At 33.7% G+C, this 15,346-nt stretch overlaps 1 protein-coding gene across 3 annotated transcripts in view; it reads right to left on the minus strand.

Moving 5' to 3' along the window:
- XRCC4 (X-ray repair cross complementing 4) overlaps positions 1-15,320 on the minus strand; it is a 209,842-nt gene extending 194,522 nt beyond the window's left edge. For all 3 annotated transcript variants that reach the window (XM_016123199.2, XM_016123189.2, XM_036226315.1), the window contains exon 1: positions 15,229-15,320. The gene's annotated coding sequence lies outside the window, so the exon portion shown is untranslated. The remainder of the gene's footprint in view (positions 1-15,228) is intronic.
- Positions 15,321-15,346: the final 26 nt, after the last annotated feature.

The following is a 15,346-nucleotide window of genomic DNA, read 5'->3' on the forward strand; positions in this document are numbered from 1 at the left end:
TTGCTCAGTAATGGCATGGAAGCCCTGTGCCTTGACTTTCCATAACTGCCCTATGAATCTCTTCCATTTGGTAATTCTTCAGTTCTATCTTTTGTACGAAGCTGGCAGATATAAGTATAGCAGGTCCTCAAATAATGTCGTTCCATTCAATGTCATTTCATTATAACATTGATGAGATGCTATATGAACTTAAATCTTGTTTATATCCATTTGCCTATGATAAAAATGGTTTCACTGTATTGTGTTTCACTTAAAATCACAGAACCTATCAACAATGTTAAGTAAGGACTTACTGTGAAAAGTTTTCTCGAGCTCTGTGAGACATTCTAGCAAGTTATCAAAACTGAGGTGGTCATGGGACCCCTGATCTACAGGAGGTCATAAGTACAGGTGCCAAGGACTACTGACCAGAGTCTGAAGTGAGAGCGGTCTTGTGGGACTGAGCCCTTTAACTTATGGAACTGACATTAATTCTAGGTAGAATTTCAGAATTGAATTGAATTGCTGGACACCCAGTTGGCACTGGAGAATTGGAGAATTAATTACTGGCACTGGAAAACATCCCAATGTGACAAACAAAACACACTCTCTCCAGCTTTTAAGATTATGAGTGTATAACCTCTACTAAATCTGAAACCAATTCCCTTGTCCTCAAACCCTTGGAATAGGGAATCTTTACTTGACAAATATGATACTTTCTAAGGTTACTGTATAAAACAATAATTTTTAAAATAAGGCAAATCGGGCATATATGTTTTAGATCCTCCCAGATGCCAGTAACTGCATTAGGTGTTGGGAATAGAATAGCCATATCTCCTGAATAGACATATCTCCTGACTTCAGAACATTTATACTCTTTTTAAGAGTAAGTCAAATAAATACATGTTACAAAATATTGTGGTAAGACCCATAATGAGATAGTAAAAGAAGACAAGGGAATCTAGATCACATGTGCAGACTGACAGAGTCCTAGGAAGCTTTCTGGAGGAAATGAGTTCTAAGTCATCAGGATAAGTAGGAGTTCTGAATTCACCCTTGCTATTGCTCTTTTGCTTATGCCGTGCCTTCTCCTAAAATATCCATCTCCAGTCTGAAAATCTATCCATCCTTTCAAGCCATAAGGAACTGCAATTTATATTCCTGACTCAACCAACAAAGTATTAATATTTATGAAGTAATGTGAGAAATTTCTAGACAGATTAGGTATTTGATGATATTAGAGAATTACTGTAAAATTTTTAGATATGTTAATAGAATTGTGGTTATATTTTCCAAAGTGTCCTTACTTGTTAAATCTATATGTTAGAATATGTACATGAAATGATACAGTGTCTAAGATTTGCTTAAAAATAATTTAGAAAACCCACCTACCCCTGTGTAGCAGCAGGGCCAGGTGACAGCTCTGCCCACCCGTGCTGCAGCTTTGGCCCTGTCACCACAGGCAGGCACATAGCCCACACAGGATGCACCTCGAGCACCCGGCTCTGGCATCCAGGAGGGATTGTGCTTTTGGGCCCCATAAGACGTTTATTGCACAAGGCCACTACAACATTATGAGAGGTAGGTCATACACAGAAACAAACAGAGTCAGGCAAAATGAGGAGACATAGGAATATGTCCCAAATGAAACAAAACAAAACCTCAGAAAAAGGCTTTAACGAAATGGAGATAAGTAAGCTACCTGATAAAGAGTTTGAAGTAATGGTTATAAAGTTGCTCACCAAATTTGGAAGAAGAATAGATGAACACAGTGGTATCTTCAAGAAAGAAATTGAAAAACAAAATTTTTTTAAGCTCAAGACAGGACAGCAAAAAAAAAAAAAAAAAAAAATTAAGTGAAGTTCCTTAAGGGAATTTTAAAGAGATACACATAAAGACATTATAATTCAAACGGTAAAAGTTAAAGATAAAGTGAGAATCCTAAAAGCAGCAAAAGAAAAACAACTTGTTATGTACAAGGGAAATCCCATAAGGCTACCAACAGACTTTTAAGCAGAAATGTTGCAGGCCAAAAGGGAGTAGCATAACATTTTCAAGTGCTGAAAGGAAAAAACTTCCAACAAAGAATTTTCTACCTGGCAAAGTTATCATTCAGAATTGAAGAAGATAGTAAAAGTTCTGCAAATAAGCAAAAGCTAAAGAAGTACATACATTACCACTAAACGAGCCTTGCAAAAAATGTTAAAGGGACTTATTTAAGTTGAAAAGAAATGATACTAATTATTATCAAGAAAACATAAAAGTAAAAATCTCACTGGAAAAGGTATATATATAGTAAAGGTAATGAATCACATTCATTTATAAGGTAAGTATGAAGGTAAAGACAAAAACAATAAAATTAACTAAACAACAATAATTAGGTCAGGGATGTATAAAATTAAAAGATGTAAAATGTGACATCTAACATACAAAACATGATGGGGACAGAAAAAATGTAAATTTTTGGAATGCATTCAAATTTAAGTGGCCATCAACTTAAAAGAGAACATTATATAAAATTATGGTAATCACAAATCAAAAACTTATGCTTAATCCACAAAAGAGGATGAGAAAAGAATCTAAGCATAACGTTAAAGAAAGCCATAAAACCACAAGGAAAAAGAGAAAGAGAAGAAAGGAATAAAGAAAAACTATAAAAACAGCCAGAAAATTAACAAAATGGCAAAAATACATATCTATCAATGATTACTTTAAATATAAATAAACTAAATGCTCCAATCAAAAGACACAGAATGGCTGAATGGATAAAAAAAGACCTATCTATAGGCTGCCAAAGAGATTTACTTCAGAAAGACACATACAAAATGAATGTGAAGGAATGAAGAAAGATATTCCATGCAAATGAAAATGAAAAGAAAGCTGGTGTAGCTATATTTATATCAGGAAAAAAAATAGACTTTAAAACAAAGATTGTATGTAATAAAAGATAAAGGAGGCTATTACATATGATAAAGTGGTCAATCCAACAAGAAGATAAAACATTTATAAATATATATGCACCAAATATATGAGCACCAAAATATATAAAGCAAATATAACAAACCTAAGGGAAGAAACTGACAGCAATACAGTAATAGTAGGGGACTTTACATCAATGGATAGATCAAACAATAGATAGATCAATCAGATAGATCAATAAGGAAACATCAGCCTTAAATGACAGATTAGTCTAGGTGAACTTGATAGATACAGAGCATTCTATCCAAAAGCAAAAGACACTTCCTTCTCAAGTATACATGAAACACTATCCAGAACAAATGCCATTAGGGCAAAAAAACAAGTCTCAATAAATTCAAAAGGACTGAAACTATATAACATCTTTTCTAACCACAATGGTATGAAACCAGAAATCAATTACGAGAAGAAAACTGGGGGAAAAATGTAAGAATTAAACAACTTGCTACTAAGCAACCAATGCGTCATCAAAGAAATCAAGAGAAATAAAAATATACCTAGAGACAAATGAAAAGATAAATATGACCTATCAAAATCTATGGGATGTAGCAAAAGCAGTTTTGAAAGGGACTTTCATAGCAATAAAGGCCTACCTCAAAAAACAAGAAAAATCTCAAATAACTTAACTTTATATGTACAAGAACTATAAAAAGAAGAATAAATGAAGCCCAAAGAAGGAAGAAAATAATAAAGATCAGAGTGGAAATAAATGAAATAGAGACTGAAAAGACAATAAAAAAAGATCAACGAAACTAAGAGCTGGTTCTTTGAAAGATGAACAAAATTGACAGATCTTTAACAAGACTAACCCAGAAGAAAAGGAGAGGGCTCAAATAAAATTAGAAATGAAAAAGAAATTACAATTGATACCAAAGAAATACAAAGATCATAAGAGATTACTATGAAAAATTATATACCAGCAAATTGAAAAACATAGAGGAAATGGGCAAAATACTAGAAATATACACTCTTCCAAGACTGAATCATGAAGAAATGGAAAATCTGAATATACCACTTATTACTAAGGAAATTCAATCAGTAATCAAAGACCTCCCAAAAAACAAAAGTCCAGGAATAGACAACTTCACTAGTGAACACCTACCTAACATTCCAAGAAAAATTAATACCAATCCTTCCCAAACTCTTCCAAAAAACTGAAGAGAAGGGGACACTTCCAAACTCATTTTATAAGACCAATATTACCCTAATACCAAAACCAGACAAGAACACCAGAAGAAAAGAAAATTACAGTCCAAAAAATTATTTTAAGGAAAAAAAAGTTAAAAATAATTACCGGCCAATATTCTTGATGAATATAGATGCAAAATCACAAAAAAAAATGTTAGCAAGCCAAATTCAAAAACACATTGAAAGGATCATACACCATGATCAAGTGAGATTTATTCCAAGGACAAAAAATTGTTCAACATCTGTAATCAATTAAATTGATATACTACATTAACAAAATAAAGGATAAAAAGCATATGATCATCTCAATAGATGCATTTATGATAAAAACTCTCAACAAAGTGGGTATAGAGGGAACATACTTCAACATAAAAAATACCATATATGACAAACCCACAGTTAACATCAGACTCAACAGTGAAAAGCTGAAACTTTTCCTCTAAAATCAGGAACAACACAGGGATGCCCACTCTCACTACTTCCATTCAACACAGTACTAAAGTCCTAGCCACAGCAATTAGGCAAAAATAAAAAATAAAACAGAATGTAAATAGAAAAGAAGTAAAATTGTCCTGATTTGCAGACATGATACTATATGTAGAAAATTGTTGGAACTAAAAAATTTCTAATACTAAAAGTTTGAACTAATAAATATTAATAGAACTAAGAAATGAGTTCAGTAATGTTGCAAGATACAAAATTAATATGCAGTAATCTATTGCATTTCTATACACTAAAAACAAACTATCGAAGAACTTAGAAAACAATTTCATTTACTATTGCATCAAAAAGAATAAAATACCTAGTAATAAATTTAACTAAGGAAGTAAAAGAGGTCTGTACACTGAAAACTATAGGATACTAATGAAAGAAACTGAAGACACAAATAAATGGAGACACCATGCTCATGGATTGGAAGAATTATTATTAAAATTTCCATACTATCCAAAGTAATCTACAGATTTAATGAAATCCTTATCAAAACTCCAACGGTATTTTTAACAAACTAGAACAAATAAATTTCTATGAAACCACAAAGATCTCGAATAGGCAAACAGGTACATGAAAAGATGTTCATCATCACTAATTATTAGAGAAATGCAAATCAAAACCACAATAATATATTACCTTATACCTGTTACAATGGCTATTATCAAAAAGATAAGACATAATAAGTGTTAGAAAGGATGTAGAGAAAAAGGAACCTTCATACACTTTTAGTGGGAATGTAACGTGATCCAGCCACTGTGGAAAACAGTATGGAGATTCTTCAAAAACTTACAAATAGAACTAGCATATGATCCCTCTATTCTACTTCTAGGTATTTATCCTAAAAATACAAAAACACTAATTTGAAAAGACATATGCACCCCTATGTTCACTGCAGTATTATTTACAATAGTCAACATATGGAAACAACCTAAGTGTCCATTGAGAATGAATGGAAGATGTGAAACAAACACATACACATACATGCAGAATGGAATAATGCTACTATGCTATAAGAAAAAGAATGAAATTTTGCCACTTGTGGCAACATGGATAGACCTGGAGGGTAATAGGCTAAATTAAATTAGTCGCAGAAAGAAAAAAAAAAAAAAAACCTCATGATCTCAGTCATGTAAAATCTAAAAAACAAACAAAACAAAAACAAACTTACCTGTACAGACAACAAATTGGTGATTAACAGACAGGAAGAGGGTTGGGTGGGGAGGAGGTAGGTGAAATGAGTGAAAGGGATTGACTGCATGGTACTGAATGGTATCTAGACTTTTGGTGGTAAACACTTTGTAGTATACAGATTTATATATAACTTAACAAAGTGTTATATATAAATTATACTTCAATTTAAAAAGAAGAAAAATAATAATTTAGAAAAGAAAAATGAAATTTAAGTAGAATATAAATGAAATGAGATGGGCCATACGTTGATATTTGTTTTGCTAGGGTACAGAGGAATCCATTATTCTACTTTTACATATGTTTGAAATTTTATATAATAAAAAGTATTAAAAAAAAGTTTTCAACAAGTGTTATTTGATCAATCTGATTATATTTGTTATAAGGTACCTTTTAAAAAAGAGAAAAAGTCATCTATTAGAAATTTATTCTTAAATATATAATTTAATACTTTAAAACTTAGGAGCCTGTCTAGAGAACTGCTGGACTCAATTTTGGCCCTTTGTTAAACACTCATATCTGATAAGCACTGCACCAGGAACACTGGTGCATAATGCACTGGTGACTTTTAGAGTACACACTGAATCAAAGATATTAAAGATAAAAATATTTTTTATGATCAATGGAAAAGCTTATAATCAAAAATATCTGAAAATATTTCACTATTAATTGGCTGTACATTAATAATTCTCAAGATCAAAAAATGTAAAAACTAATATAACAAAATATTCAATATATGAGCCACTTCATAGGTATATTTAATGGTTTCATGTAATACCCACAATAAAAAAAAAAAAAAACAGAACATTAGATCCCCAAATTTCCCAACCTATAGTATTTCATTAGAATCATGCCATCATAGAGCTTTTATTTAACCAATATGAATCAAATATCTATGATAGTTCCTGGCACATAATAAGTGACTCTAACTTAAATGGCTGAATTCATTTAATCTGTACTAATTTGAATGACTCTTGCTTACACTTGTCGCTCTCAGTTTGTTAAAAAACAATTTCCCAACTGAAGAATTCAGCATTGTTAGTTAGCTATCTCTAAACATTGGTCAATACCATCAATGTCATGATCCGTGTTTCACTGCAATTTAGGTTAAAAGTGTTCATTCACCAACATTTAGAGAGTTGTTGATTTTTGCCACTCAATACAGACTCCCCAGGCTTGAAGCAATAAAACTCTGAGTGACCCCACCTCTGATAATCTCAGGCCTGGGACAAGTTGACTTTGGCTACATGTCCAGGAGCAGAATACAGACCAGAGCTAAACCAACATTACATTCTAATCCCCAATGAACTGATTCAGAGATTTATGTTAAGACAACTCAGACCAGTGAAGCTCAATTCCAAGACTTTTATTTGCATCATAAAGGATATAGATTCTTTTCTATAAGATTTAATGGGATGACATTGAGCATGGAGCTGTTGCGAACAAAACCAACAGCAAAAATGGAACTGAGGGGGTGGGCAGAAGCTCAGGTCTGATCTAACCATGGATGTTTTAGGTATGAGGCCAAGAACTCTTTTTTTGCTTAAGCTACCTTGTGTCAAGCTTTGAATTCAGACACACTTCAGGATGAATCCTCACTGCCATTCACTAGTTGTGTGGACTTTAGCAAATCATTTAATTCTATTAACCTCAATTATCTCATCGTAGTGGCAAAACAGTGGTAAGTAAGCAATGTGTAGTTAGTGGTATGTGTACCACACCCTTTGGGAAACAATATATTAAACTCTTAATATTCAACACCAAACAGGAAGTTTTACATTTTCAACTTAATATGCTTATACTCTCATCAAATCTAAAACACAAGATATTTTAAAAACATTGGGCAACTTTCTTTTCACTACATATTAACTGGTAACAGGTGGTTCAAGAAGGCAACTGGTGGATATTTTGCAAAAGGCCTCAATAATTCTAGGAAAAAAAATCATAACACGTCAATTAAAAAGAAAGGTTCAAGTCTTCATTACATGGCAAAAAATGTTTTCCAAGTTTTAAAAATCACTAATGTTTTCTCCTTAAAACTCACCACCTTACCGCATAATATTGGCAAATTCTCTCTAAAAGAGATAGCCAATCAGTTTAAAATTTAAAAGTTTATCTTCCATCTTTAATATACTAAAAATAGGTTAAAACCTTTTAAGATCCTGTAAGTAAATGTTTTTCCATATTTATCAGGATATTTATACAAACAAATACACTTTCTGACAATATATGACCTCAATTGTACTTTGTACCCATGCTTCACAATATAAACGTAACATTATGATGTGGTAAATTATTAGATTACTAACTAAAAGCCATCAATCTCTGCTAAAAGAGAAGCAATGAGAGGAGCAATCCCATACCCATGGTTTATGATCTTCTAGGACTGCTTTAGGATTATCATCTAAAAAACATGAAGTTCACCCTTCTCCAAGAAGCTTGAAAAACAGATGTAAGATTGTCTATGTGATTCCCATGACTTGATATAAAAGCTTCAAATGTCCTTCTACTTTGTATTAAACACTCTGTTGTCTTACAGTGATATACGTATGGGAACTAACATTGGAGACCTGTGATATTCAACTGAACATATATTGTCTTACCTCACTCTTTACTCCACAGATTTTCTTCTGAGACACAGTTGTTAGATAATAACCAGGGCAGATTTCTTTATCACATTTAAACTTGAGAAACTTATGTTTTCTCTATTGCTAAATTCTCAGAGCATAAACTTTTAGTTCTCAAAAGTAGTATCTAGTCATGACTTGAATCAATTTCTTAAGAATAATGTTTAAAATGAAGAGGTTGGATACTAAACACAATATTAAGGCAAGATTCTTTTAAATTCAATTTATACATGTGTATCATAGCACAACTAATTTGCAAAATTATAAATTACGACTATGATGTCATTTTTAAAAAACACTTAAGACGCATACAGAACTGTATCGGTATACTATATAATATTAAGCAGCTACTTACAAATTACCAAAGAAGCATCAATACATTTTTAAATTTAACTTTTTAAGTGCACCCAAGTTTAGACAGATGTTATCCTATTTTCTCTAAGCAGCTGTTCATCCTTATTTATTGGTATACTGTGTTCAGTGCTAGGGTCGTATTTCTTAAACAGGAACTTGGCAACTTCCAAATTCTATGGTAAATATTGACATATCTCAGCATGTCAATATTTATACTGTCAGGACTTTGATGAGTCTCTTCAACAATGGCTGTATCTTATTTCTTAGCAGCCACTTGTTTCTGTTCTAAATGACCAAGGTCTGCCTTTATTCAATAAAATTCTCATTAACTATTCAGATAAAATTACAAGTAAGCTAAAAGCATCCTCTCACACAAAGACCAGATTAAGCTTCTTGCTTACTTCAACATTTTGGTCACTTCTGCAGCGTGAGTAAAGCTTAAAGAAACCATGCACAAACTCAGGAGTGTTGTCCAAGTAATATTTGTTTTTGATTACTTAATCTCAAGCCAAATGATCATTTTCAAACCCAATGTTGGGGCTGAAAGCCATTGAAACCTTTTCAGAATTTAAAGTTAAATTATTTACCTTTTTGTTAGTCCTAAAGGCTAGATGAAATTATAAAAGATTGGTTTACAGACTACAAAAATGATGATGATATTCATAGAGCAGTTTGAATTCAGAAAGCTTACTGTAAAAGGTAGTTGAAAAGTCAACAAACTAATCATCATTAATTCAATTAAGAGTAAACTTCCATATCACTGGGAGAAAAATCTTTGCAATATCTTGTATCTCCCCTGGGGTTCCCCAAAGGCACACCAGCAAAAGCTTAATTTATAGCTACTGGCAGTACTGGCATCTACAAAAGTATGAATACCCCAAAAGCAGTTTCAAAATCTAGCATGGATTTCTTCTTTTGGGCAATGAAAATCTCAATAGTGTTTTTCTTCCCCCCCCTCCCCAAAAAAGGCCAATTTCATCAACATTAAAAATTTGCTGACTATATAATCTTCTGTTCATTGATTTCAGACAGTGTCTTAGAAAAAAAAGCACAACTGCTTTCTCATTAGTACTGGCAGCTTTACAAATGATAGGGAGCGAATGGCCGAGGGCTATAAAATACATTAACTACCTCCTACTTGTATAAAAAAAAAACATCCTTCTATTATTTTAAAGAGTCACTTTTTTTCCTAGAAAATAAGGTATAATAAATAGAGCATTGATTTTTATAGTCAGAAGACCCAGCTTGAAATCAAAACTCTACCCCTTCAGGGCTGAGTGACTTTGATCATGCCATTAATGCATTAAAATGTTCATTGACTACCTATGTACAGGCTTTGATGTACCAAAGATGAGCATGACACATTCTAGTTGTCTAGTGAGATAGCAACACACAAAGAGAATTATTTTACAAGCCTGTAAAGTGCAGAGGCAGGGGTGGAGCTCCCCTGCAAAGCAGCATATAAGCCAGCATATTTCAGGAAAGGTTTCTTTTGAGTTCTATCTTTTAAGATATGAATCTTAAAGGTAAAAATGGTTTAGAGATGGAAGGAAAAAGGAAAAGCATTCCAGACAGAAGAATCTGCATAAGCAAAGGCTTGGAGGCAAGAAATAGCATGATATATGGAAATGATAAACAACTCCGTGTTTCAGACTGATTGCAAATCAAGGATTACAAATTCAAATACCTAGCCAAGTTTAATCATTCAACCAAAACATATTGTGTACTTCTTTGCTTCAGACAGTGTTTTAGAACTTGGCATAAAGGACTAAAACAGATAAAACGTCCTGCCTTTGTGGAGTTTACATTTTAATGGGAGGAGATGAACAACTAAAAATATGCATAAGTATGTAAAATACGTAGTATGGCAATAAATGCTATAGATAATGGAGAAGATAAAACAGGGTAGAGGAGTTGCAGAGGCCAGTTGGGGTGGCGGCGGTGGGGGGGGGAGTCCGATGGTTGCAAAGCTGCAATTTAAAATAGAAGGCTGAGGTAAGCTTTATTGAAAAGGTGACATTTGAGCAAATACATAACGGAGGTGGAGGAATTATCGTGTGGATATCTGGGAAGTATTCCGAGTAGATGAAGCTGCCAATGCCAAGGCCCTAATGAAGACGTGGGCCTAGTGTGTTTTAGAAATGAGGCAGCCAGAATGACTGGAACACAGTGAGGGAGCTCCCTTCACAGGAATAGAGTCAGAGAGATAATGTGAAACCAGACCATGTAGAGTCTTGTAGGCCAATGCAAGGACATTAGCTTTTACCATAAGTCAAATGAGAATTCATAAAATGCTTTTAAGCAAAGAAGTAATGTTACATTTTTTTAATCTTGGAATAATTCTGAATTTACAGAAGAGTGCAAAGGTAGTACACAGTTCCCATATACTCTCACCCAGTTTCCTCTAATATTAACAGCTTGCCTTGTATTATAAAAAAGAGGAAACCAACATTGGTGCATGACTATTAACGAAGCTCCAGACTATTTGGATTTTACCAGTTTTTCCACTAATATCTTTTGCTTATTCCAGGATCCAATCTAAGATAACAAATTGCATTTAGATTCTTACATTTTAATACAAGTTTTTACTTATATTTTAAAAGTATCACTCTGGCTATTGTCTGAACATAGACTGTGAAAAGGCAAGGATTAAAGAAAGCAGGGAGACCAACTAGAACAAAATTATTGTAATCCAAGAGAGAAACGATAGTGGCTAATAACAGGTATCCAAGCAAGAGATGATCAATGTACTAAAAGCAGAAATAGTAGAAAATAGTCAAATTCTGAACATATTTTATAGAGAAAGTCAGTAAGATGGGCTAATAAATTTGATGGAATATGAGAGTCAAGGATGATTCCAAATATTTAACTTTTAGCAACTGGCTATATAGAGTCACAATTAACTGAAATGAGCAAGAATGGGACAGGTTTGGAGGGAAAGAAGTTCAGTTCGAGACATTTAAGATTGAATATCTTTAAGTAAACAATGGAGATGTAGAGGTAGAAAACTGGATATGTGAGTCTGGAGTTCAGAAAAAGAGGGAACCAGGAATATGAATTTGGTCATCTTAAGCATATAGAAGGTATTTAAAGTCATTAAGACTTCATGACATCATCAAAGGAAATATAGACAGGAAAAGAAGAAAACCAAAGATGGAGGCTTGGAGCACTTCAATAGTAAGAGAACAGGGAGAAAAGGAAGACTAAATAAAGAGCAACCAATGAAGTAGAAAGGAACCTTTAACCTTCCCCCTAACTGCCAAGAGAATTTAGATAAAGAACCTGCTCCAGAAAGAGCGCTATCATCATAGATAACTATAGTTTAATATGAACCTGTGTGTGATAGGGAAGAACCAAGCAAGGTCCATTTGATCAAAGTCCTCTCCATATCCCATTGTTAAAGATGGCCCAGCAAACATTTATTTACCAAACATTTGCTTTCCTATCTCCATGTGAATTGCCTTTCTCCCTTCCAAAGTTCCAAACTACTGCCCCTTACTCCTTCTCCTTAGCTCAAGATGACACCTAAGCCCAATTTGTCCTCTGGTCTCATGTTCTTATGGAATCCCCATATGTATATATGTAATAAATTGAGTCATTTTCTACCGTTAATGTGTCTCATGTTAATTTGATTATTACTTCAGATAGAAGAACTTTCTAAGGGTAGGAGGAAAAACTGTGTTTTCCTCCCCCAAACGAGAAAGAATAGAAAACGAGAAATTTGGAACATATTGAACTCCTTAGAGGATTTATGTTGAGAAGAGCAAATAAATGGCTTTAGAAGTAGAGAATGCTTAATTGAAGCATTAAGGTTAAAAAAGAAGTAGAAGAAAAAAAAAACATGAAGGTCAAACAAAATTTTTATGGGTCTCTTTACCTAAGAGTCATGGAAAAAATAGAATAACAAGGGAGGATTGCAGGGAGGACAAACACTAGTACACAAAAAACCTCAACCTCAGACTATGGAGGCTACTTGAGGATCTGAGAAAGCAAGCAGTTAAGTAAATCTAGTGTCCTTTAATATATGTAAATATCAGAGAATGAAAAAAGGGTAAACCAAATAATAGGAAAACTTCAACAAGTATTAATACTAGATACAAAGTAAGAAAAGGAAGAGAAAGTAGTCTGGTGGTATAAAAGCAATATCAATTTAATTCAAAAACCTTTTATTGAGTGCTAACATATGAGTCAATCAACTCTACATCATTATCTCTACCTTCAAGTTTTTAATTTACTGGAAGAGAAAGCCAGGCATGCAGCAATAGGCAATGCTTACTGAGTGCTTACAGTATGCCAAATACTTGGTGAGACGATTTACTTATATTAACTCATTTAACCTTCATAACATTGGAGAGCCTATGGGATCTCTCCACAGAAAAATGTAAATATGCACTATTTTTATATACGATTCTAGGGAACCCATGAAACCAAAGTTTAAAATACTCTTCTAGATGCAGGAGAAACAATTAATTTTTGAACAAAAGAATGACACAGATTCTAGTTCTAGTAAGAAAATGGTCTAAGACAGTTTAGTAAGAAATGAGACTCCCTAGCAGAGCTGCCAGAAAGGACACTTTTAAAGTAGTTACTAACGTAAGATAGTACTTAAATTAGTTTGCTGGCAGTAAAAACCAAAAGCAAGGGGTTTTGCGCTTAATGACCATGTAGTTCAATTACTACCTCCCCAGACTATCAACATAGATCAAATTAACTTTGTTTGCTATCTTACAGGAAAAAAATAAACATCATATATGTTCAGCATTACCTATTGCCACTTGTGTTCCTCTATGATTAACTTTAAAATAACTATCAAACATTGTTCTTTACTATTTTGAAGCTGAAGTACATAAGAGCCTATGGCCTAAAATTAACTATAATCCATAAATATAGTAAATCAATTGTGATCTTTAATAACTTCACACAGAAGTATATTATACTGAAGTGTTCATAAAGATCATACGATTTTTACTTGAAAGCAAAAGCCAACGTAAAGCCTAGACACACTTCCTACTTTTAGAAGCCAATCCTGATGAGTTGCACAACAAAATTCCCACAACTTTCTTTAATGCAAATGGCAAGACTTAAGTATAATGTAAGTCAATTATGAGGGAGAGTATTAAATGGTTTGTTTTTTGATAGGAGGATAGTGTTTGTACATTTTTATACTTTTTGTTATTCCCCTATTCTTCATGACCATTAAATTTCTCCAAGGAACACAGGCCATCCTTAGTCCTCTGCTGCACTCTCATTTTCTCATGAAAAAAGCACAGTATATACTTGCTAAAATTGTATATTTGACTAACTGTTGAAAATTCCATAGATTCAAAGTAAAGTTATAGTTTTTTTTTTTTTAAGTGTGTGTGGGTATTGTAGCAAACATTGTAATCACAGATAGCAGAAATCAGTGTTCCCCTAAATACAGGAGGGTCTAATATTTTGACCAAATACAGTACATAAATCAAAAGTCTCATGTTTCTTTCCTTTTCTCTATCCACTTTGAATTAATAAATTATTTTTTTAAAATTAGTATTCTTCAAAGAACCCTCTGATGCCAGAGAATAAATAAACTATACGTTTGAGGCCAAAGAGTTGCCATAATTTTCTGATTCACTTGGGGACGGAAGGCTAAAGTCTGCGTCTCTGACTTCTAAATAATCACAAGAATTATGAAAACTGAACAAGTCAATGCCCCTGTTTCTCTACCTAGAATATGGGAAGAAAAAGTGGGACGGGGATATGAGAGCCTCATCTAACAGTATTAAAATTAGAGGAAGCAAAAAAACACTACTGATTAAAAGAAAATATTAGCATGTGATTTGTCTTGCTGTGGATCACTTCTCTACAGTACATAACCAACTACAGAAATCAGGAAAGGACAGCTCCTTTCCATTTATTACTATAGAGAGTTCTTGCCAGATCCCAAAAGGCCTAGGGCGTTTTCAGCCCCAGACGCAACCCATTGACAGTTTGTAAAAAAACCTAGGGATTGGTCGAGAGAAAAGGCCAATGTTAAAGAAATGATCAAAGAGCCTGCTCAACGCACCCATCCAGATTCAAGCGTCCTCCTAACTTCAGAACCATTGCAAGGCATTTCAAAGGGGCTTTACAATCCAAAAAAAAAAAAAAAAAAAAACCCTCGAGTGCAAAGGGAAAAAGTGAAAAGAGTGCCCAGAAGGTGCAGTCCGTGTGGATAAAGCCAGGGAACCCAGTCGTCTGCCAAAGTCAAAAAAGGATAGGCCCCGTAGCTTACACATTGAGGGGGATTCGAGCCGAGAGACATTCACGTCTTGCGGAGTTATAGAGAGAAATAACCGGGAATTTAAAAAAATTTTAAATAAAAAAAAGGCAGGGGCAGAAAATAAGATAAAAAACACAAGACTACGATTACTATTGTAAAGACGCAACCAGCACTTTCGAACCCTACCTCTCAGTGACTCCACTTCCGGTCTCCACCAAAAGACCCGCTCCCACGGGCAGAGGTTCCGGAGCCAATGAGAGCGTCATCTACTTCCGCAGGGCCGCATGACGTCATTTAAACCCGC

Source organism: Rousettus aegyptiacus, unplaced genomic scaffold (assembly GCF_014176215.1).
Source record: "Rousettus aegyptiacus isolate mRouAeg1 unplaced genomic scaffold, mRouAeg1.p scaffold_m13_p_8, whole genome shotgun sequence".
In the NCBI taxonomy this organism is placed as follows: domain Eukaryota; kingdom Metazoa; phylum Chordata; class Mammalia; order Chiroptera; family Pteropodidae; genus Rousettus; species Rousettus aegyptiacus.